Raw genomic sequence first — 26198 nt, forward strand, 5'->3', positions numbered from 1 at the left:
AGAAATTTAGATTTCCTTCAGAAATTTCTCCGAAGCGTTCTTACACAAAAATGTTCCAATGACACCTGAAGAAAATCCAACAACAAATTCCTTAAAAATCCATTGCTCAGTTACACGCACCAGCTGGTGACGATATCACACGAAGCACTGAGCTTCGCAAAATCGTCAACTGCAGGCGCTAGTGTGAAACGTCAAACGCGAACAAAAACGATTCGCGCGCATCTGGTTGTGAAAGTAAAAACTGCGGAGATTTAAAATGATCGTTAAAACCGTTAACGATGGAAATTTTGTGTTATGTGTTATGTGTTATGTCTGTTTGTCTGTGGATTTAATTTATACCCTGGATACCAGGACAGTACGCTCCATAACATCGGGGTTTTGTTCCCCTTCCGTGTGAATCCAACCCTGACAAATGCCAAACATTCAAACTGAGATTTAAGCTCATGCAGAACATTGGCTATGATTTGAGCCGATATAATCCAACCCGCTGTTACATATGTGACTATGGAGAATCTCATTAATTACAGCATTTTGTCATAATGTTCCCATTTTATCTGCAGAGGTGAGCTATTTTACATGTCACAGTAGATCTAAAAACTGGTCGCAGTGACAGACCCGAACAGGAATAAAAACAAGCTATTTTACATCATAAATTTGTACCCGATTGCTAATTTCGTAGGCTAAGTATCATTGGCGCATGCTTGCGCTTAATTTGAACTACTCGAACATTACTATAAAAGGTATGCAACTTCAGCAATTTTTTGCTGTATTGTTGTGTTTTAGTGCACAAAAACCATCAAATTTATCTTACAGACAGGTTTCATAAATAAAAGACCTCGTAAAGTTAATATCACATTATACATGATGGGCTGGAGGTGTATACAGTCCGGATTCGCTGGTTGGGTCACGACTGCGCCCCGATTAGCGAATCGTGTTCGTTCGTTGGGGCAACTGACAACTGATCAAAATGCTCTAGACACACGCAAGTGACGAGAAATACGTCACGAAACACTCACATACTTGCACAAAGGTTCTGTATATAGGAGCTGCGATGCGACGGCGGTCAGACGTCAAACTCGTTTTGACATTGATTTTGACATTGACAGTGCTTTTTAGTTGGGGTTTGCCCCAACCAGCGAACATTCAACCATCGAGACAGCCCATCTAACGAGCCACCAACGAACAAATCGGGTCTGTACATTTAAAATGATCATAAAAAGAGGAAGTTTCGTGCATAACTTAAGACAGCACTTCAAATGATTTAACTTAATTCTAGAGAAAAGATTTATCTCCTAGGGGTTCGGGATGAGGCCAAAGGGGTTTCAGGAGAGCCTAAAAGATGGAGGCTCCAGGGTAATTTAAGAGGACTTAAGATGGTTTCACAGGGTTTTGGGTACGCTTCCGAGGGGATTACAGGGGACTTCAGAATGGGTTTGAGATTTGTGTCAGAGGGATTAAATCCCTTTCAGAGATATTTCGAGAGAAGGTCGTAAATGAAATATCCCTGGAATCCACATGAGATGCCCGTGAGCATCCTTGAAACTCCCTGAGGTTCCCTGAAACTCTTTTGGACAACAGGAAACGCCCATGGGACCCCCTGAAATCCCCTGAGGCCTCCTTGTACCCCTCTGAAACTTCCTGGACTGCCCTGAAATCTCATGGATCCTTACTGAGATCCTCTAGATCCCTCTTGTGAAACGCTCTGAAATCCGTGGATCCTTTTTGAATCCCTTGGAAATGCCCCTGAAGCCTCCAGGTAACCCTATCAAACCCGCTCTGAATCCCCCCTCCCCTCAGGGACCTCCTGAAACGCTCCCGCGACCCTTTAAAAACAAACGTCTGGAACCCCTCTGACTCCTCCTGAAATGCCTTTGATGCCCCTAAAACGGCCCTGGAATGTCCTTGAAACCCGTTCGAAGCCCCTGAACCCTCCCCTGAATCCCCTGGAACCCCCCAGAGACCCCCTGAGTCACCCTGAAACACCCCTGAGACGTCTTGGTGCACCTTGGAACGTCCCTGAGACCACTAGGTATCCCCAGGGGAGTTCAGGCGATACCTGGTGGTCTCAGGGACGTTCCAGAGGGTACCAGGACCCCAAGCAACACGACTTGTTTCAAAGCCAGTACCAGCAACATCAGTGCAATTTATTCGCTGCTTGTATTAAGGACAACAGAGCACAATTACTTCTTCTTTGAAACGCAAAAAGCGCAAATTCTTAATCGTTATGCATCTTGAGCTAAGGGGAATGGTAAAAAAATGGAAAAAAATATGTCCAGACTTGAACCATGGACACCAGGAGTACTAACCACTGTGCTTTTATTGCAACTCTTTTAGACCAAAGCATAGAAAGCCACATTTTGGATGATGTTACAGGTGCTGCTTGGGACATCTCAGGGGTGTTTCAGGGCGTCTCAGGGGGTCTCTGGGGGGTTCTAGGGTGCGTTTAACCCATAAACGCCCGAATTATGCCACAATCACAGTAGATGTCTGATTTTTTCTGGAGCACCTCAACCCCATAAAAGAAAGTTATTGCAGTCATTTCAACGGAAATCTACGGTGAAATTTTCGTTTTATTACACAGTGGGGCATATGCACGTGAAACATTGAAAATATATGTTTTTTTTTTTGCGCAGCTATCTTATGTCTATGAGTTATGTAAATGGGCTTCGTGGCCGAGCGGTTAGCGGTGTCAGTAGTTTAGGTGTCTCGTATGCCTCGGAGTGTGGGTTCGATTCCCACTCCAGTCGAGGAAAACTTTTCGTCAAACGAAAAATTCTCCACTGGCCCACTGGGCGTTATATGTATTGTCCGTTGTTAAATGTTAGTATTGTTCAGTCTGTAGAGGCTGCAAGTTCGAAGACGGTGTAATTGTCTTTATTTTAGATGACTGATCATAGTTGATATTCTCCTAATAAAAAAGTTACAGTTTGAAATGTTCCAGAAATGGATTACATTAGTAATAACTAAAACAATCTGCTAGTAGCTTATCAATGGATAGTTTTCAACAGTTTTTAGGCATTTCAATATGCATCATTCTAATAATTTCTATATATAATGGGTTGATATTCGGCATTCTAGTAGTATATCCTGCCCACCGTATCCTTCTGGCTTTGCGAGCACGTGGTTTACCCTCTCCCGCCACACACCGTTATCTAGTACAGTGCGAAAGATTACCTTAGCACTCGTCATTCGAAAACTCCAAATATTTGCAATTGTTCTTTGAGCTTGGTTTATGTTTCATTTTTATAAAGGACCACCTTATGAGCGTTCCAATCAGTAGGTCGGCTCCAGAGGCATGTTCGACCCAAACGAATGTCTTTGAGATAAGAGTCACAATGAACCTGAGTAAAGATAACAAATTGATAGCACATAGCACGTTATCGAAAATTACGTTATCATTAGTTCAAGTTGATAACTTATTTTGACTTTATTATGATTGTAGGCATTTGCCCATTATCTTAAACTATTACAACACATACATTCATTTCAGGTCAATTAATCTAAAAAATAGATCTACTTATTATACTATACTATATTTTGTTCAGTATTATATTTAGTAAAATGAGACGGCTGTTTGATACCTAGCTGGTTTTGTTATCAATCAGTAGCCGTGCAGTTCTATTTCATCGTAAAATTTATTCATATTTGTTCAGAATTTTTAGAGCCCACTTGCGCTACGTAGCGGACAAACCTACAACCAACTTGTTCACTATAGGATAGCTCTTGATGTCCTGATCGACCTTGTCGAAGTCAAAATTCTTCTATGTAGTCTGATTCTCGAGATACAGAAGTTCAGAATGTTTAAAGCTCACTAGCACCACCTAACGAATAAACTCAGAACCAACTAGTTCACTATGCGTTAGCCCTTGATGTACTGATCAACTTTGCCGAAGACGAAATTCTACTATGGGGCTGTTCATAAACCACGCAGTCATGAGGGGGGGGGGGGGTTCGGCCAATGACCATTTTGTATGGAATAATAAATTTTTTGTATGGACCATTGACCACGCGGGGGGGGGGGGGGGTTAAAAGTCCCAAAAAAATGACCACGTGGTTTATGGACAGCCCCTATGTAGCCTGATTTTCGAGATACAGCAGCTAAGAATTTTTAAAACTCACTAGCGCCACCTAGCGGATAAAGCTAAAAGGAACTAGTTAACTATCCATTAGCCCTTGATGTCCTGATAAACTTTGCTGAAGACTAAATTTTTCTATGAAGCCTGATTTTCGAGATTCAGCAGCTAAGAATTTTTAAAACTCACTAGCGCTACCTAGCGGAAAAACCTTTAACCAACTAGTTCACTATCGGATAGATTGTGAAGCCCTGATCGACCTTGCAGAAGACGAAATTTTTCTATGTAGTCTGATTTTCGAGATCCAGAAGTTCAGAATTTTTAGGGCTCACTAGCACCCACAGAGCCCACTTGCGCCACCTAACGGATAAACCTAGAACCAACTAGTTCACTATCGGATAGCTCTTGATGTCCTGATCAACTTTGCTGAAGACAAAAATTGTCTATGTAGTCTGGTTGTTGAGAAACAGAAGTTAAGAATTTCTATGGCTCGCTAGCACCACCTAGTGGATAAACCTAGAACCAACTAGTTCAGTATCGGATAGCTCATGATGTCCTGATCGACCTTATCGAAGACGAAATTTTGAAATTCTTCTATGTAGTCTGATTCTCGAGATACAGAAGTTCATAATATTTAGAGCCCACTTGCGCCACCTAGCGGACAAACCTACAATCAACTAATTCTCTATCGGATAGCTGTTCATGTCCTGATCGACACTGCCGAAGACGATATTTTTCAATGTTGTCTGATTCTCGTGATACAAATGGCTGGAATTTTTAGGGCTCACCAACGCCTCCTAGCAGATAAACCTAGAACCAAGTAGTGCGCTATCGAGTAGCTCTTGATGTCCTGATCAACTTTGCCGAAGGCGAAATTATTCTATGTAGTCTGATTCTCGAGATACAGAAGTTCAGAATTTTTAGAGCCCACTTGCGCCACCTAGCGGACAAACCTACAATCAACTAGTTCACTATAGGATAGCTGTTGATGTCCTGATCGAGATTGCCGAAGACAGAATACTTCTATGTTGTCGGATTCTCGAGATACAGAGGTTTACATTTTTTGGACTCAAAAGCGACACCTAACGGTTTAGCCCAGAACCAACTAGTTCACTATCGGATAGCTATTGATGTCCTGATCAACCTTGCCGAAGACAAAATTCTTCTATGTAGTCGGTTACTCGAGATATAGAGGTTTAAATTTTTTAGGACTCACTAGCGCCACCTAGCGGATAAATCTAGAACCAACTAGTTCACTAACGGATAGCTATTGGTGTCCTGATCAACCTTGCAGAAGACGAAATTCTTCTATGTAGTCGGATTCTCAAGATACAGAGATTTATTTTTTAGGACTCACTAGCGCCACCTCACGAATAAACCTAGAACCAACTAGTTCACTATCGGATAGCTCTTGATGTCCTGATCAACTTTGCCGAAGACAAAATATTTCTATGTACTCTGGTTGTTGAGAAACAGAAGTTAAGAATTTCTATGACTCGCTAGCGCCACCTAGTGGATAAACCTAGAACCAACTAGTTTAGTATCGGTTAGCTTTTGATGTCCTGATCAACCTTGTCGAAGACGAGATTTTGAAATTCTGCTATGTAGTCTGATTCTCAAGATAAAAAAATTCAGATTTTTTTGAGCCCACTTGCGCCACCTAGCGGACAAACCTACAATCAACTAGTTCACTATCGGATAGCTATTGATGTCCTGATCAACCTTGCCGAAGACAAAATTCTTCTATGTAGTCGGATTCTCGAGATATAGAGGTTTAATTTTTTAAGGGCTCACTAGCGCCACCTAAAGGTTAAACTTAGCACGAACTAGTTCACTATCGGATAGCTATTGATGTCCGGATCAACCTCTCCGAAGACAAAATTCTTCTATGTAATCGGATTCTCGAGATATACAGGTTTATTTTTTAGAGCCCACTAGCGCCATCTAACGGATAAACCTAGAACCAACTAGTTCACTATCGAATAGCTATTGATGTCCTGATCAACCTCGCCGAAGACGAAATTCTTCTATGTAGTCGGATTCTCGAGATACAAAGGTTTTAATTTGTTATGACTCACTAGCGCCACCTAGCAGGTAAACCTAGAACCAACTAGTTCACTATCGGATAGCTCTTGATGTCCTGATCAACTTTGCTGAATATATTTTTTTTTCTATGTAGTCTGATTCTCAAGATACGAAGGCGACAGTATTGGCAATGGCTGTTGACGAAACACCTGGCAAAGCACAATGTTTCGTGATCATTGGTGCCACCTACTGGAGCGAATACGTACTAAATTACGTACTATCGAAGAGTCCTTGATCTTCTCAACAACTTTGCTGAAGACACCAGTCTTCCAAAATGCTTCATTTCTCCGCAGTTATCGCAAAAGTTACTGATCTATAAATAGATCACTGGGCGTTTGAGGCATCTGATCTATAAATAGATCACTGGGCGGAAATGGGTTAAGAGGGTCTAAGGGAGTTTCAGGAGTCCTGAAGTGAACAGCCTTATATGGCGGCCTTATAGGGCTATTATACGGCCAATATAGAGCTGGTCAGTTCTACACTAGCACTGTATTGGCACGCAAATCGAATAATAGTGGCATGTGGCTACTTGGAATGTGCGTGAATGATTGGGAAAACACAGTCGCGAGAAGCTGAAGTTTGTAATGACTGTTCCGCCCTTTTCACATGTTGATTTAGATTTTTAACTTTAAGTGTTTGAATTTTGAAAATATGATTATGACAGTCATAACCATATGAATATCTGAGGCACGAATTTGAGGTCTTCAATATAAATATGCATTGAAAGCTTCAAAAATGATGCAAAAAATTACGTGAAAATATATTGATAGAAACTCGCATATATTAGATAGATAAAAGTTGCAATCGAAAATGATAATTTGATGATGATGAACCTGGGTTTGTTATTGAAATACTTGTAAAAAACCCGATTTAATCCACCTATGGTGAACAGAACCCTTCTTACACTTATTAAAATTATTGTTGTATTATTTGTATTGTGGAATTGACCAAAAGTTCTAGAAAATATTGTGGATTTGGCATCTAGTGGATTGGTTTCCAAAATAGCATCATGGACCATGGACTAAACTACCAGAAATGCCAGATACTTCCTAGAGTCCCATATGGAATGTTTAAAAAATAGCTTACATATTCTAGAATTTTGTATCTTTTATTAACTGCTAAAAGATCTTGAATCGATTAACAAATGGGTAAGAAAATCAGCGAGATACACTTTGTCTAAATCAGTCAATTAAATTAGCTCCGAAGTACTTCCCAACTAACATTTTTGCTGTATAAGAGCTTAATCAACCACTTTCACATAAGCGTTTCTTCCATAAGCTCTTATGCAGCTACTTTTGTTACTTGGGTTGGTATTCATGGTTATGGTGTAAAAACGACAAAAATGATATATCTACTAAGTTAATCAGTTTTGGCATTAGCTATTTATTTTGGCTGTCTGGTTCTTCAAAGCTTTCATTTAATATATTGTTAGTTTCCATAAAATTCCTGTGTATTTGTAATTTGTTATTTATAATTTTGTTGAAAACAATAACCTGCTAGTATATACTTTGTATGAGGTCAGCATCATTTATTGAAAAATAAATTCCCACAGACTGGTCAAAAACAAATGCAAGATAACATGTGAATATAATAAAAAAAGAATTTATTGAAATACTCTTCGTAAGATATCTCAGTAACCAAATGTCGAATCGAAATAAAATTTCAGGGCCTTATACAAGCATATTGTAGCTTTCATTTGGTTCTTGGAGAACCCAAATCGGTTGACAGATGGCTGAGATATTTATTATGGTACCCTTGGTCAAAAATCTCTCAAAAAGTTAACCTGTATTACTCCCAAGTACTCTTTGAAAGATATCTCGGTAACCAAATTTCCAATCCTAATGAAATTGTATAGGGTTCTACTAGAATGTTGTAGCTTTTATTTGGTGCCAGGATAACCGAAATCGGTTGACAGACGGCTCAGATATTTATTATGATACTTTTGGTCAAAAATCTCAAAAGGTTTAGTTGTATAAATCCGAAGTACTCTTCGAAAGATATCTCTGTAACCAAATGTCCAATCGAAATAAAATTTCTGGGCGATCTACTAGGATGCTGTAGCTTTCATTTGGTGCTAAGAGAACCCAAATCGATTGACAAACGGTCGAAATATTTATTATGATACACTTGATCAAAAATCTTAAAAAGTTTAGTAGTATGACTCATAAGTACTCTTCGAGAGATATCTCGGTAACCAAACGTCCAATCGAAAAAAAATTCAATAGCGTTCTACTAGGATGTAGTAGCTTTCATTTGCTTCCAAGAGAACTCAAATCGGTTGACAGACGGCTGAGAAACGTGCGTGACTTTTTTTGTAACGCACATACACACACACACACATACACACATACACACATACACACACACACACATACAGACATTTGCTCAGTTCGTCGAGCTGAGTTCATTGGTATATGAGACTCGGCCCTCCGGGCCTCGGATCGAAAGTCGGTTTTTCGAGCGATATTTATACCCTTCTTATGGGTGTAAGAAGGGTAAAAAAGGCTTTTCCTACATACATTCCGTGATATTTTTGCTACTGTTTATTAAGCTCAAATATTACAAAGAGATAGTAGCTTTTATGTATTTGTTGCAATTGCATTTTCATGCAGAGCTCCTTGAGAAACCAAATATGATCATAAAAAATCTGTTGACAAACGTCTGAGAAATGTATTATGATACATTTTATCAAAAATCTCTCAAAAGCGTAAATTTCATTACTCCTTAGTACTCGTGGAAAGATATCTCGGAAACAAAATGTCCAAACGGCATGAAATTTAATAGCATACTACTTGGATGCTGTAGCTTTCATTTGATGCTGAGAGAACTCAAATCGATTGCACACGGCTGATTCATTTATTATGAAGCATTTTGTCAAAGACCTCTTAAAAAGTTAAGTTGTATTACTCCAAAGTACTCCCCGAAAGATATCTCGGTTACAAAATGTCCAATCGGAATGAAATTCAAAAGCGTTCTTCTAGGGTGCAGTAGCTTTCGTTTCGGGCCTTAAGAACCCGAATCGGTTGATAGACGGCTGAGAAATTTATGGTGATACACTTTGTCAAAAATATCTAAAATAATTAAGTTGTACTACTCCCTAGCACTCTTTGAAAGATATCTCGGTAACCGAACGTCCAATCAAAAAAAAAAATCAATAGCGTTCTACTAGGATGTAGTAGCTTTCGTTTGGGGCCTTAAGAACCCAAATCGGTTGATAGACGGCTGAGAAATTTATGGTGATACACTTTGTCAAAAATATCTAAAATAATTAAGTTGTACTACTCCCTAGCACTCTTTGAAAGATATCTCGGTAACCGAACGTCCAATCAAAATAAAATTCAATAGCGTTCTACTAGGATGTAGTAGCTTTCATTTGCTTCCAAGAGAACTCAAATCGGTCAACAGATGGCTGAGAACCGTGAGTGACATTTTTTTGTAACATACATACACACACACATACACACACACACACACATACACACACACGCACATACAGACATTTGCTCAATTCGTCGAGCTGAGTTGATTGGTATATGTGACTCGGCCCTGCGGGCCTCGGATCGAAAGTCGGTTTTCCAAGCGGTATTTATACCCTTCTTATGGGTGTAAGAAGGGTAAAAAAGGCTTTTCCTACATACATTCCGTGATATTTTTGCTACTGTTTATTAAGCTCAAATATTACAAAGAGATAGTAGCTTTTATATATTTGATGCAATTGCATTTTCATGCAGAGCTCCTTGAGAAACCAAATTTGATCATAAAAAAAGGCTTTTCCTACATGCATTCCGTGATATTTTTGCTACTGTTTATTAAGCTCAAATATTACAAAGAGATAGTAGCTTTTATGTATTTGTTGCAATTGCATTTTCATGCAGAGCTCCTTGAGAAACCAAATATGATCATAAAAAATCTGTTGACAAACGTCTGAGAAATGTATTATGATACATTTTATCAAAAATCTCTCAAAAGCGTAATTTTCATTACTCCTTAGTACTCGTGGAAAGATATCTCGGAAACAAAATGTCCAAACGGCATGAAATTTAATAGCATACTACTTGGATGCTGTAGCTTTCATTTGATGCTGAGAGAACTCAAATCGATTGCACACGGCTGATTCATTTATTATGAAGCATTTTGTCAAAGACCTCTTAAAAAGTTAAGTTGTATTACTCCAAAGTACTCCCCGAAAGATATCTCGGTTACAAAATGTCCAATCGGAATGAAATTCAAAAGCGTTCTTCTAGGGTGCAGTAGCTTTCGTTTCGGGCCTTAAGAACCCGAATCGGTTGATAGACGGCTGAGAAATTTATGGTGATACACTTTGTCAAAAATATCTAAAATAATTAAGTTGTACTACTCCCTAGCACTCTTTGAAAGATATCTCGGTAACCGAACGTCCAATCAAAAAAAAAAAAAAAATCAATAGCGTTCTACTAGGATGTAGTAGCTTTCGTTTGGGGCCTTAAGAACCCAAATCGGTTGATAGACGGCTGAGAAATTTATGGTGATACACTTTGTCAAAAATATCTAAAATAATTAAGTTGTACTAAAGACTGCCCCAGAAAGTATGGACGCACTTAGTCTTCAGTTGTCTGGGTCTGATCAATGGTTCTTGTTTCGGGCTTCGTTTTGGCTGTTTCTGCTTACTATAGGATCGAAAATTCAAACGTTCTTTGCAACGATGAACATTGGAATTCGAAATGGTAACTTTTTTGGTTATATCCCGATCTGTGTTAGTAAGAAGGTTTTTTCTTGTGCTCAAACACCTTCATTGTTTGTTTATCTAAACGAGGGTTAGCAAGATCTTTATTTTTTACCAAATTTTTGCCTATGCTTAAACGTGTTATCCCCACCGTGGTTACTGATTGCTGCTTGCACGATTTTCTCACTTTCTCCCATCATATTTGGTTCATTCCCTAAGTGACCTTTCAAACTCTGTACATCGTTTGTGCACATTTTTTCAATGATGTTCCGCTGAAAGTTCTTGTATTTAGAAACACACAGTTGAAATCGCAAAAACCGCTATATAAATGCTGAGAAAATAGGTTGACCAACAGTATGTAGCTTTCAAAAAGAACTAGTCATTAATAGTTTTGAAATGTCAGTATTTTCTTACTGCGTCCATACTTTCTGGACCGGTCTTTACTCCCTAGCACTCTTTGAAAGATATCTCGGTAACCGAACGTCCAATCAAAATAAAATTCAATAGCGTTCTACTAGGATGTAGTAGCTTTCATTTGCTTCCAAGAGAACTCAAATCGGTCAACAGATGGCTGAGAACCGTGAGTGACATTTTTTTGTAACATACATACACACACGCATACACACACACACATACACACACACGCACATACAGACATTTGCTCAATTCGTCGAGCTGAGTTGATTGGTATATGTGACTCGGCCCTGCGGGCCTCGGATCGAAAGTCGGTTTTCCAAGCGGTATTTATACCCTTCTTATGGGTGTAAGAAGGGTAAAAAGGCTTTTCCTACATACATTCCGTGATATTTTTGCTACTGTTTATTAAGCTCAAATATTACAAAGAGATAGTAGCTTTTATGTATTTGTTGCAATTGCATTTTCATGCAGAGCTCCTTGAGAAACCAAATATGATCATAAAAAATCTGTTGACAAACGTCTGAGAAATGTATTATGATACATTTTATCAAAAATCTCTCAAAAGCGTAAATTTCATTACTCCTTAGTACTCGTGGAAAGATATCTCGGAAACAAAATGTCCAAACGGCATGAAATTTAATAGCATACTACTTGGATGCTGTAGCTTTCATTTGATGCTGAGAGAACTCAAATCGATTGCACACGGCTGATTCATTTATTATGAAGCATTTTGTCAAAGACCTCTTAAAAAGTTAAGTTGTATTACTCCAAAGTACTCCCCGAAAGATATCTCGGTTACAAAATGTCCAATCGGAATGAAATTCAAAAGCGTTCTTCTAGGGTGCAGTAGCTTTCGTTTCGGGCCTTAAGAACCCGAATCGGTTGATAGACGGCTGAGAAATTTATGGTGATACACTTTGTCAAAAATATCTAAAATAATTAAGTTGTACTACTCCCTAGCACTCTTTGAAAGATATCTCGGTAACCGAACGTCCAATCAAAAAAAAAAATCAATAGCGTTCTACTAGGATGTAGTAGCTTTCGTTTGGGGCCTTAAGAACCCAAATCGGTTGATAGACGGCTGAGAAATTTATGGTGATACACTTTGTCAAAAATATCTAAAATAATTAAGTTGTACTACTCCCTAGCACTCTTTGAAAGATATCTCGGTAACCGAACGTCCAATCAAAATAAAATTCAATAGCGTTCTACTAGGATGTAGTAGCTTTCATTTGCTTCCAAGAGAACTCAAATCGGTCAACAGATGGCTGAGAACCGTGAGTGACATTTTTTTGTAACATACATACACACACACATACACACACACACATACACACACACGCACATACAGACATTTGCTCAATTCGTCGAGCTGAGTTGATTGGTATATGTGACTCGGCCCTGCGGGCCTCGGATCGAAAGTCGGTTTTCCAAGCGGTATTTATACCCTTCTTATGGGTGTAAGAAGGGTAAAAAGCTACCTTGATGAATTTACCTATTATTTTTTTGCGATGGATCTCTTCAGTCGAGTTAAGTACAAGACACTAAAGACGACCTTACAGTGGAGGTCGAAATACACTCAAACCTCCATTTAGGTGAAATTTATTAAGGTCCCTCCATTTAGGTAACGCTAAATGGAATCTGATTGTGCAGAGCAGTTGAAGTGTTTTAGATTAGGGATAAGGTGGGTTTAAGGGAATCAAGCTGCAAGTGGAGTTCAGGGGAGCAATGAGGGGGAATGGGAATGGTTTGGGATTGTTTAAGGTTTTCTACAAACTTTCTTGAGCGTAAGTCATCGAATCTACATGCACAACTTGTGTGCTTAAGTGATTGAATAAAAGTCATGCTTACACAGCCTCATGCAACTTTGTGCTGACAAGTGGTAAACTTCACCACGCTCGCGCTGTATACGACAAGCGACGTTTTTTGTTCGTGTTGTACTTTTTACAACGGCGCACGTCCAGAAGAGTTAAAGCGCCGCTGAAATCTCCCTGAAGCTTACTTATGAGCTGTGATCCAGAATGTATTTTCAGAAACTGTAGGACCCCCTCAAATACCCCCGAAACGCATGTTTAACGCCTCTAAATCCCGCCAAAAAGCATCTGAATCTTTCTGAAATACCTTCGAAATCCTAGTAAAGCCCCCTATGATTCCATGTAACGCACCTGAGACCCTCAAACGCCTACGCCTACGTAACGCCTGACTAACGCCTCTAAAGCTCGCCAAAAATCTTCTGAAGCTATCTGAAATGCCTTCAAAATCCCCCTTAAACCCGCTCGGACCCCATGTGACGCACCTGAGACCCTCATAAACCCCAAAAAACGCCTACGTAACGCCTAAGTAACGCCTCTGAAACTCGCCAAAAATCATCTGAAGCTGTCTGAAATGCCTTCGAATCCCCATTGGATCCCATGTAACGCAACTCACGCCCTTCGAAACTCCCCAAAAATTAACTGACTTGACTTGACTGGAAATTGACTGAGTTATAGCAGCAAGTGCCCAAAATAGGTCCCCCAAATGGTCCCAGACCCTATGTAGAAAGGGAGCAGAAATTAATTCTATTAGTTGCCGTGTGCCAATCAAAGGAACTCTGTACTTAAAGGACATTGAATGCCGCGGTTTCTCACGATAAATTTGTCTGTATTTGACGTTTCGTGGCAGTTGCTTACGATTCAACCTTAGGAAATTTTCATTAATTTCCCATGGTTAGATTGAATTTAAAATAAGGGGTTATCATGCGTGGTTGCTGATTCGTGACTTACTATTGACATTTCATCCGGGATTCCTTGGACATTGCTCCACAACAGTTTTGCATAAGATTCTTAAAAGGGATTTATTATGGATTCTTTCAGAAGCTCCATCTAGGATTCTTCCAGGAATGTCTCCTGAGATTTCAAAAGCGGTTTCATCTGGGATTCCTCCAAGCGCTCTTACCGGGATTCCTCCAAAAGTATTCTTTTCGGATTTATTAAACAATACATAAACATAATTACTTCTGAAATTTCTTAAGGAGTTCCTGGATTATTCTAGAAATCCTCTTTGAAAATTCTCTTGAAGTTTATTACCAGACTAGTTCCGAGACATCTCCAGGAATTTCTTCTAGGATAACCCAGTTATTTTATATCTCCATCTGGGAATCCACCAGGATTTCTTTCTGAGAATCTCCCAAAAGGTTCTTTTGGAATGTCTTCTATAGTTTTTTCTATAGTACGAAACTATAGTAAAATAAACATGAAAGAACTCCCGAGGGAGGGAGTAATTTCTTGCAAAGCTGCTGGAGGAGTTCCTTAAGAAATTGTGGGAGGAATTCGTCTAGGAACGCCTAAGGGTAAATCCACAAAAAATACCATTAAAGAACCTCCTGGAGGAATTCCCTAACAAACTCCTGAGGAATTTCCATAAATAAAAAAGCATCTGGGAAAATTGAAGAATGAACTGAAGAAGGAATTCCAGAAGGAACTACTGGTGGAATCTAGAAAAGAGTTTCTAGAGAAACCCAGGAAAAAGTTTCTGAAGAAGTTCCGGAAGCAGTTACTGAAAGAATCTTGGAAGGAGTTCCTGGAGGAATCCCGGAAGAGGTTCTTGGAGCAATCCTGGATGAAATTCTTGCAGAAATTTCCGCAGGAATCCCGGAGGACATTCACGAAACGCGACGCGAGACAAGACACGACACTCATGGTTCTTACAATCGTCCCGGAGGAGTTTTGAACCTATTTCGAAAGTAATTTCTGAAAGAATCTCAAAAGTCGTTACCGAAAGAAGATCTTGGAGAAATACCAGAAGCAGCTTGTAGCGTGGAAGGATTTTTCAATGAATCTCAAAGAGAATTCCTCGAGAAATACCAGAAAAAACTCCGGGAGAAACCTCGAATGGAATTCTGTGAGGAGTCCTGGAGAAATTCCATAAAGAATCACGAAAGGAATTTCGAAAGGAGTTCCAGGAAGAATCCTAAAATTCATTAAGCAACTCCAGAAAGAACTTCTGGAGAAACCCTGGAAAAATCACGGATGAAATTGCTGGAAGGATCCCAGAAGTAGAAAAAATATCCTTGATTAATTCCAGAAGGAACGCATTCTTAATATTAGGTTCACTTCACGCTATTCGTGTGCATTATGGGATTAACCATAAATGGTACACTATGACGATACCTTGCAATCTTGTTTCTTCATAGTCTACCAGTCATTATATCAGCCAAAATTTAAAAGAAAACGTTTTATTATGAATATTGTTGAGTTTTTATGAGTGCAACCATACTATACCTGCAGGCAAGTGCACAGAAGTGAAGCCAAGGGGGGGGGGGGGGGGGCTTCCAAATTTCGGCAAAAGGCGGAGGGGCGCCTAGTGTATGGAGCGTCGATAATGGGGGGGGGGGGCTTAACACCCAAAACTCCCCCTTGTGCATGGGCTTGTACACCTATATAAACGTGATCTTTATTCACAAAATGTTTCATGTTGATTTGCATCATTAAATGTTTAACATCAACTATGACCAACGGGGATGAACCAGCATCGGGCTGAATTTCCCCATAATAAAGATCTAATAATAATAATAATAATAATAACTATGACCAATTTAAGGTTCTATAGCCATAGCTGGTATACTTAATTTATGCCAAATGTTTTTAAAAGTTGTCTCGTTATACTCCAATGCACGGTGACGTCATGAAGAAAAAGTTATCTTTCTCTCTTTAAAGAAATTAGACAACAACATGACCAGCACCTGTCAAATTCGACAGGTGCTGGTCCTGTTGTTTTCTAATTTCTTTAAAGAGTGAAAGAGAGAGAATTTCAGTGAGGTCTATTCACTATCCCTACAGCTTTCAAACCATCAAGATACTGATGGCTTATTTAGTTTTACTAGAAAAACCATCAAGATGATCTAAACAAACGATCATATGCCGCGAAACATCACATGATGTTTCTAAATGTCCAATCATGCTTTTCCTGTTGGTCACGTTTGTTTATCAACATTGGACATAGCATCCAAAACTGAAAACCAGTTCATCCATTCATCCGGCAGCCACAAACCTAATCAATAAACATCATAATTAATCGGGGAAAACGCTTAATCACCTCTATAGGTGATAGCCGTAGTATACATGCAAATCACCATTCAGTCGTAGGTATCTCCGTTTTGCTTGGGAGTTCTTTTTTTATTTTCATTCGGACTTATCTTGGCGAATGACTTGGACCACTGATTGGCCTATCGTGCCTAGCTTAGGAGTTTACTAGTGGCGACCCGCAATCCAAACCGATGTCGATCGTCTAACATTGTAGGCCGTTGATGATGGAATTTTCCGATGGTTATTGCCATGGTGAAGGCGAAAACGTAGGAGATCATCGGTCACCGTGAATAACCGAACGCACGAACAAGTTATTTCTCATGCTAGGTTGTCTTATTTCCGTCAACCAATTCAAATTTAATGAATAATATCAAAATCTTCCATAGAAATTTGTTTGCATTATTTGATGTTAAGGAAACGTCAAGTATTTAAGTAGTTGTTTGACTGAAATATTGAATTGAAAACGGCAAATCGATTTTTAATGTGTCAATATGAGTGCGTTCTTTTGACGGGAATCGAACCCGTTGCTTCGATTTGGATACACTGGCGCTTTAACCAACTTGGTCAAACATTGGAAGTTATGACTCAGCATATTACAAAGGCTAACTGAACAACAACTCAGTAAAGATTGATTGGCTATGCGAGATACCTTCTACGCATAAAAGGTATATGATATTTGCAGACTATTGTAGAACCGAGCAATCATCCTAGCAACAGCACAAGCCCACCGCACCGCATCATCGCCTTATGATGGGCCTCTTTTGCTAGCCAATCTTTGCGTGCGTGAGGTCATATCACTTATCGCACTCACTCGATCATGGTTCACTAGGATTAATTTGCATGATTTATGTGGGGCCATGCGTTGAAAGCATCTACTGTTTGTTTGTTTCCAACTGGTAGGAACCGGTTGTTACTTACAGCAGAGCTTTTCTATTCAACCTCAAGTCTTTGGGGTCACTTGTTTTGGTAAGTGTTCACATTGAATTGACCGTACCTCGGTTCTTGCGTTTCGCCTCGTCCCTTCATAGTTCGATGTAAACAACAAAACACTTCAACGTGTCAAATTTCTGTAAGCTAACGATGTTTGTGATCTCATCTTAACCTCAACTTATCAATCAATTTGGCAAGGCAATTTATCAAAGCTTTTTTGTATTCTTTTTGTCCGGACGTACCTACGCACAATGTTTCACATATACATATACATATGAGTTCTATGAGGGCATACTTAAGTTTTACATCCAATTGTTGCCATTTTTTTTCTTTTAAACATCGTGATGAAAACATGAAGATAGTGGACAAAAGAGCTTCACTTAACAGCGTAAACTGATCAAACGTCGAGATCATCGAGGCAATCTTTGATTATTTCATTCGCAAAATTATGAAACATTTCAAATAAACAGAAAATCATTGCTTACGCAGCAATTTAATCTGTTTAGTGAGTACCCTAATAATCAAATGTTCAAAGTTTTTTTTTAAGCTCCGTTAACTAGAATCCAACAAGAAACTCGATACTTTGTGAAAAAAATCGTCAATCTGGAGCAGACTTTATGAGTGCTGATTGTGAGACACAGCAGACTAAAATTGTAACCTACCATTAATAGTCTTCTTGTTCTACTACTAACCGATTCTTTTTCGCATGTTGATAATTGGCAAACTCAGCCATGCGTTGTTAATAATTTGGGATACTTTTGTGACATTAGTTTTTTAGATAATGTTGTTGGAGTTTGATATCCGGGAAGCATGTCAATCAAACAAGAAGATGATAAAGCGTTGTTGAAGTAAACAATGAGACAGTGAAAAAGTGGAGCCTCGTAGCCGTGCGGTTAGGGTCACCAAGCTTCTAATCGCACCATGCTGTGGGGTGAGGGTTCGATTCCCGCTTCGGGCGATGAAACTTTTCGTGAGAATAGTTTCTTCTCCGTATCCACTGGTGCATGTCCCGTGTGTCTAGTGTTATGTTTCGTTCAGTCTGTACAGCTTCTGGCTGAAGACGGTGTCCGTGTATTTTAAAAATGTTGCCGGTTACTGCCGAAAAGGAAGTAAGTCGTTAACCAATTGTGAGTTCGTTTTGACAATGTTTTTCCATTTGTCTTTATTTTTAGTTAGTATGACATCTCAAAAAAGAATCCTTGAAGCTAATAAAAATTATGAAACGTTTAAATGCTCTGGGCTTTGTCAAAACATATAAGGTGTTCGTCAAATGAATAACATGCCAGCTGATTCGAATTCAAACCAAATATTATGGGATTTACATGGTTTAAAGAACAGCATGTAGAAAGCTATAAAAATAAATTATGGCCACATTGCGCTAGTTTCAAACGATTGACGTTAAAATCTGGTCCTACCACATAGCAAAAACAAAATCCAAAATGAAGGATAACGTGCCGCTGGAGCCGACCTACTGAGAATTGGTCCCATCCAACGATGTTTCACACCATGGACGTTCCTTTTTAATAGCTACTAAATCAGCAAGTTTACGTCATTTTGCTAATGGGTGTTTCGCATTATGCGTGACATGGAATTGACGTCATTGGAAAAATCGTTTGTGAGAGAGAGATTTAGAATGAGGAGAATAAAGTTTTTGTTCGATAGTTATAGAATAGGAAAGGTTACATATTCAAATAGCTACTGAATCATAAGTCTAAAAAACTTTCACAAGTTCCCGAAAAACTCTCCTAGTTAGTTTAGGATTTTGGGGACATGTTGACCATATAGTTCCGGAGTTGACGTGTGCGTCGCCGCACCGCATCGCCGACACCGATTTCTTTTCCACGCCACCACCACCACCACCAGGTAACTTCCACTGGTTTTTCCACGACACCGACTAAAATTTCCCACGACGTCGGCAGGAAAACGACAGATTTTTTTTCTAGCCTGTACTTAACGAACCGACCTAAAAGAAATAAAAGTGATAATTTTAAACCAGCGTGTACATTTTATCCTTGCCAATTATTGACGTTCTTCTTCTTCTTTATGGCTCTACGTCCCCACTGAGACTTGGCCTGTCTCTCTTCAACTTAGTGTTCTTTGAGCACTTCCACAGTTATTAATTGGAGGGCTTTCTTTGCCAGCCATTGCATGAATTAGTATATTGTGTGGCAAGCACAATGATATACTATGCCCAGGGAGTCGAGAATTTTTTCCCGACCGGAACGGGAATCGAACCTGCCGTCTCCAGATTAGCGATCCATAGCCTTTACCACTAGACTAACTGGAGATCCAATTATTTACGTATTTCTCTATTAGTAATCTATTGCAATATTTTTTTCATTTCTGTTAATGATTTCTTACTCCAATATATTCATTTATTTTTTTTTTTTTTTCAAAAGAACTGAGCGAGTTTTTTTGTAAAAATTAATGGGTCATCAATAAAATTCATGGAGGTAATCATGAGGTCCACCAACACATTCTTGGTATATCTCTTGGAAATTTTTAATGATAATTTACGTATGGCAATCATGAGAGATTTCCGTTGGTTTTTGGGGACTTATTAACAATTTCCTCGAAAAAAGTTAGCCAAATGGTTGGATCTTTGAATTGCCTGCCCAATGATGGATAATTCGATTCATGATCCTATCGAATAGTCAATATAGTGCAGCAATTTTTAAGTAATTCATGTAGAGATTCCTCCAATAATTCCTTTCAGATAATTTTCCGCGAATTTATTCAAAATTTTTCAATGAATTTCTTTAGAAATTTCACCAAAATTTCCTTCAGAAATTGCTATAGAGTCTAGCAGGGCTGCCCAACGTACGGCCCGCAAGCTGAATCCGACCCGCGAGGACATTTTGTGCGGCAAGCGGCATGAATGGCGAATAATAATGGCATTTGGCTCTTCGTACAACAACTCTGAAAATATCAATTTCTCAAATAATAAAAAAAACATGCCAGTTTGAAAAGAACTGCTTTTGTTGCAATAAATTCTAAAATATTTTCATAAGCTCTATGAATCTGTTGCGGTACCTTTTGTGAAACATTAAACGCCTAAAAGTAGGCAATTTCTTGTAAAATCGTCTTACTTTCGTGAAAAACATGATTTTTCTAACGAAAACAGTATGTTACCATCAAATTTTACTTATAGTTTAATTCAATATGCTTAAGACCTAGCTTAGGACAGAAAAATCTGCTTCATGCGTGCCTCAAAATCTTTCACAAGCGCATAGAAATTAGACTCAAAATTGAAAAAAATTTGGAGGCCTGGAAAAAGTTCTACACGACCTATATACTTCTTAACCCCCAGGCCTGACGTAATATACAATAATACATAGAACTAACAACTTTCCAGTTGAATTCATTTGAATTCCGACTAATGGGGCCTTGCTAAAAGGAAGGTTATGCAATTTTTACCTCTCCTGACCCAGACGTCCACCGGAATAAAACTGTCCTGGTGGCTCCAATTTTTGTGGCTCCCAGCATATTGAAACTACAACTAATAGTGAAGTGAACCTCAAAATTTCAATAAAATATATTGATGTTTGCGTCTTTGGCAGCCGTTTTTAAATTTTGTTGTAAGCCCCGTAGCCTACGGGTTAAATATTATTTTTTTCTTTTTTTAATATTCCTTCAAAAATATTTTCTTGTTTGAGTATGTTTAACGTTCCTCCTTGAAGTTTCCAAAGAATTTCTATAACGAACCTTCTATGGCTTTCTTTTAAATTGGTTGTTAACCCCACCCCCAAAATGACTACAGGAATTCCTTTGTGAAGTACTTAATCCAAGGATTCATTTGCAAATTCCGCCTTCCAAGAACTGTCTAATTTCGCCAAGGTTCACTTCGAATATTCAAGAATCTCTTCAGTTTTTTCAAGAATTTGCTTTTCTATGGAATTTATCAAAAATCTTATGGGGATTTTTTTAGGAATCCCTCCAAGGATTCTTTCAAAAATCTCTCCAAATATATCTTAGATTTATCGCTAGGGGTTCCTTCAGAATTTCTTTCAGAAATCCCTCCAGCGTTTTTTTTTCTTAAGTCAGAAGTTTAAAGTTTTTCCAGTTTCCAGTTTGGTATTCTTCCACGGATTCTCTCAATAATACTTAAAAATACGTTTGCAAATTCCTTCGGGAATTGTTTCAGTATATCGTCCATGAATTTTGATAAAGTATTTCATCAGGATTTTTTCAAAATATTTGTGGTCCAAAGATGCAAAGTGACCATTTTGTCGATTTCAAGCTGAGCATATCAATTATTCTTCAGATTTCAAGCTTTTAGGTACTCTTTTAACATATTTTTTACGATGAATAGAAAAACACACAATATATAAGAGAAAATTGGGTCGATTTGGAGACTCCATACGTTTTGTATGGGATGAAAAATTGGAGAAAAACTTTAAGCCTCTTTCATTCGTGAGTATTTTTTTTTCACTTACACCCTTTTTCTTCTGACCCCCTCATCTATATAAATAAAAATGGAATGGTGTTTGTATGTCACGAATAGACTCAAGAACGGGCCAACGGAACTACACCATTCTTTCAGTATTTCATTCATGCAGGGCTCCGACGTGTTCGTACGAAAAAAATAATTGGGAAAGTTTAAAATCCCATTTTCAGGACAATTATACAACAGAGCTGCATGTCAAAAACACAGTAGGCAGGCAGAACGACGTTTGCCGGGTCAGCTAGTTTATCAATATTGATTCATGCAAGAATTCCACCATGGGGTTTTCCCGTTATTCCTCCATGAATTCCTTCAGCAACTCCCTGAATAACTCCAAGGATTAGAACAGGACACACAACATTCGTTCCTCTAAGTATTCCTTCAGAAATTCCTCTACGGATTCGTTCTAAAACTGGAATTTTCCTTGATATCATTTTTTTTCAGAAATTCATCCAGATTTTCTCAAAAATATCAAAGAGTCTTCCGGAAACTATTTCAAAGGTTCCTCCAGGGGTCCGTTCGAAATTTCGACAGAGATTACAGAAGAAATCTCTCAAAGATTTTGTTTCAGAATATCTCTTGTAATTTTTTCAGAAATGTCCCGAGCAGGAGAAAATAGCTGAAGAATAACTAACTCAGGTATGGAAAACCGAATACCTACAACCTGAATGAGGTATTAAGTAGCCCTGCATAAGAGGTAAAATACCTAAAATAATAACTGGTGTGTATTCTGTGCATAACGCGTGAATAATGACATCAGGTATGGCAATATCTAAATAATAATCGGAGATTTTTCCATACAAATAGCGATTTTCCCATAATTGAATAATACCTCAATCAGTCCTCAACACCAAATCAATAACTCGTTGAGGAATTGTATGAATACCTACCAAATACCAAAATAAGTTATTTTCAATACCTGGACAACCGACCAATACCTTGTCTTGGTATGATACCTGACTTTGGTATGCTCCAGTTATGTGGCAGTTATTCATTCCTGCTCGGGGTCTCCTGAGATTCCTTCCAAGATTCCTCCAAGAATTCTATATATTCTCAGATAGTTTTCCGTAGATTTTTATAGTACAGGAGGTGACCAAAATGACTGGGATAGGCAACTTTTTTTTCTTACATAAAAAAGTTCAACATGCTGTAACATTTCATATAGTGCATCAAAATTCTCAAATTTTTACTGTTTGTCAACCTTGGTAAGAACTTGAGCTCGATTCGGTAATTGTTTGTCAAACTAGATCCGTTCTCGTAAAACCCTATTTTTAGATAACTTATTTTGAACTGTCTTATTGGAAACTAGTGAACCAAATTGGATAAAATTTCGAACGTTTATCAACAACAGTCAAAGGTACTGGAGGAGTTCTTGAATGAATCTTTCAATAAATTTCCAAAGAAAGTCTTGGAGGATGTTCGAAAGCATTCACTGCATTCTGGAAAAGAATATATTTGCGCAAAAATAAGTGAAAAAATTAAATATTTGCCCACAGTTTTCGCAATTTTAAATTTTTAGGTGTCCAAAATTTTAAAAACATATGTGCAATCTTTGAGATAAAAGTCCAAGTTAAATGACTATTTTTGGAAAATCTGAACTGCCATTCTTTATTTAAGAGATTTATATAGTATCTCCAAAAATAAAGTTCTGTTTATTTCGAACAGATTATTTTTCAGGCAATTGTAAACGTTTATAGTTTATTTCCGATACAGTCCTTATGTACCCAAATATTGGCTCATTAATAAAGTGACGTCAAAAACATCGAAAAAGTGTAGTCATCAACATTGCTTGCGTAGGAACCAGAAAGAACGAACAGGAAGAAAGATGTTGTGTGCGGTGATTGTAAATATATAACACAATAATTGGCAATTTTACTGAGGCTCAGTATGTACACCAACTGTCAAAACCGGGTGCAAAAGGTAAACAATGCAGTATAGCTGTATTCAGCTGTTCTATTTTCGTCAAAAATTTACCGAACACGGTATTCCAAATTTGGTGTGTATAAATTTCGTAAGATTTTTATGTTCCCGCAAAACTTTAAATTTATCGTGATGACTACATGATTTTTATGGTGAATAGCCCACACGAGTATAATAAAGCTATCAATGTGATTTAAGTGATTTTTTATCACTCAAAGCATTGCAATATATTCACAAAACTACGTATAATACCGAGAAAACCATATTTTCTTATGTCACTTTAAATTTATCGCTATGAGCATGGTATTTATTTATTTTTTTATCTTTATTATCGAGACTTTCAGTGCGCAAATACGTGAGGAAGAAATTCTCAGAACATTGTTGATATTTTTCTCTTCAAAAAACTACAAAAAAAAATCAGAAAAACTTAATTTTTCAGGAAAAATATACAATTTTGTTATAACTTCAAATTAATCTCAATTTCCCATACATTTTATGATTTTTAAATATTTGCGTATTTATCTAGAACAAGTTTGCAGATCATTGTTGATAGTTTTCGCATCAAAAAGCTAGAAAATTATACATAGCTATGCATCGCATAGCTGACTGCGATCATTGTATGGAATATTTCCCGCAAGCACCCTTCGAATTTTCCTGGATTCCAATTTTTTCTTGCAACGCGTACCAAGATAACCTCTGAAACCACTGCACTCAGCTACCAGAACCATTTGTCAATGCATACCTATAGAATTTGTAGAATTTGTTAATATGAACTATTTATACATGAGGTTGAAGATTTCTTTGAAAAGGAATAAAAAATTTCGCCCTTACATGCATTGCATCTTATGGACACTAAAAGTTTCTGCAGATTCAATACAGGAAATAGAAAAAAAAATATTTACAGCGTAGGCTTACCTTTTTGATTATCGTTTATTCAAGTTATTTTCTTCGAAAAATGGATTTCCCACTGCACGAACGCACATAACATACAATCTTTAGCACTAGTTTTCAGCAATTTTGCGTTACATTCAAATAAACATAACCGTAAACAAAACCACCAACCGCGCACCTCTGATTCATTGACCGACTTTTTCTTTATATTCACGGATTCTTTCACCTTTCCTTCGGCAACGATTTCGAAAAACCGGAAAGTCACGTAATACACGTTTGGAGCCGATGCACAGGCAGCCCACACACTACTGGTCGAATATTCTAGTTCTGCACGTTATCTCCTTCAAGCTTTCAAGTTGTTATTCCGTTCTCAACCGTCACTTGCAAATTTCCCGCCAAAAAATGCTTTTCACTGGTTCACCGATTCACCATTCCATCACAACGTGAGAAGCGCGATCTCGATGTTTACAGCAAAACTCCGAGAAGTAACGCACCCCGAAACTGCAATTGGCCGATGATGCGCGAACCAAATCTCCGCCTTTTCGGAAGCGACGAACGTTGTGTGTGCTTTCCGTTGCAAGTCCACTCTGCGACTGCTAGGGACGCCTAGGCCGGGGGCATGGATAAGTGGCGACGACAACGACGACGACGATTAAACCAAGCGTGCGGTGATCTCGGATCCACTCTGCTGCAGCAGCACTATTATTGGTACTAAAACCGGTGTCACCATCCGTGCGCGAGACTATGGACTGGACTGGAGGAATGGAGGAAACTGCTTGGCTACAACTATGCTACTTGGTTGGTACGAGTATGGCGGAGAAGTCGATGTACTCGCAGCAATGCTCGGTTCTGAACTGACTTATCATCGCTTTGGCACCTAGCCCTTGCTGGGTTAGTTGCTATTCAAAACGATAGCAGAAGAAGTCAACGTGTTTGTAACATTTTTTTGTTTTGCGCAAAACTTCTCTGCCAATGGTAGGGCATGATTAGAAATAAATTTAGACACACGTGTGTGGTTTTCGATGGACCGAGTAGCTGAAGCGGGACTTGTATGTGTAATTGTATTCAGCAATAACGGCAACAATACGCTGATGGTGTCTGGGTTCGATTTTCGGCAAGGATTAGGATCTTTTCATATTCAACAAATTCTATGAATTGTGTAAAATTGTAAAAAAAAAAATCATTCAGTAAAAGTAACTTGCTTGATTGTTGGCTTCAAAGCATTTCGGTCTTCAATATACACAAATTTTTAACAACTTCAAACTCATCCCCACCAATCACTACCACATCACTAACACCATTAGTACATCTGTATCTTCCCGCAAATGGGCTGCAAAACGGTGAGTCGATAAGGAGAGCGTCCAACATAGCTCTGGTCCTCACAAGTTCCTACCTCATGCTTCCACGGGTCAAACGATGACAAAGACCGACCGCCGGCTAAGAGTTGTGTGCTTAGCTGGTAGTGCAGCCTGGGCACTGTTATCCTTCTGACTTCAGCTAGATTGAGGAGGTACGTCCCGAGCGTCTGTTCACCAAAGAGGTGCGGCTCAAACAGCGTCTGTTCTGGCATCCAGCGGCTGAGTATGAAATGCTATATTGCGTCAGCTATACGCAATGTAGGCAACGCGGCCCCGGTAAGGTAGCCTGCTGAAAACCTTCAAACACCCAGAAAA

General features: G+C 38.6%; 1 protein-coding gene across 1 annotated transcript in view; it reads right to left on the reverse strand.

Annotated features, from left to right (window-relative positions):
• Window positions 1-25368, reverse strand: part of LOC115259537 (sodium-coupled monocarboxylate transporter 1) — a 105607-nt gene extending 80239 nt beyond the window's left edge. The window contains exon 1 of the mRNA XM_029860200.2: window positions 24550-25368. The gene's annotated coding sequence lies outside the window, so the exon portion shown is untranslated. The remainder of the gene's footprint in view (window positions 1-24549) is intronic.
• Window positions 25369-26198: the final 830 nt, after the last annotated feature.

This window comes from Aedes albopictus, chromosome 1 (assembly GCF_035046485.1).
Source record: "Aedes albopictus strain Foshan chromosome 1, AalbF5, whole genome shotgun sequence".
NCBI classification, from domain to species: Eukaryota; Metazoa; Arthropoda; class Insecta; order Diptera; family Culicidae; genus Aedes; species Aedes albopictus.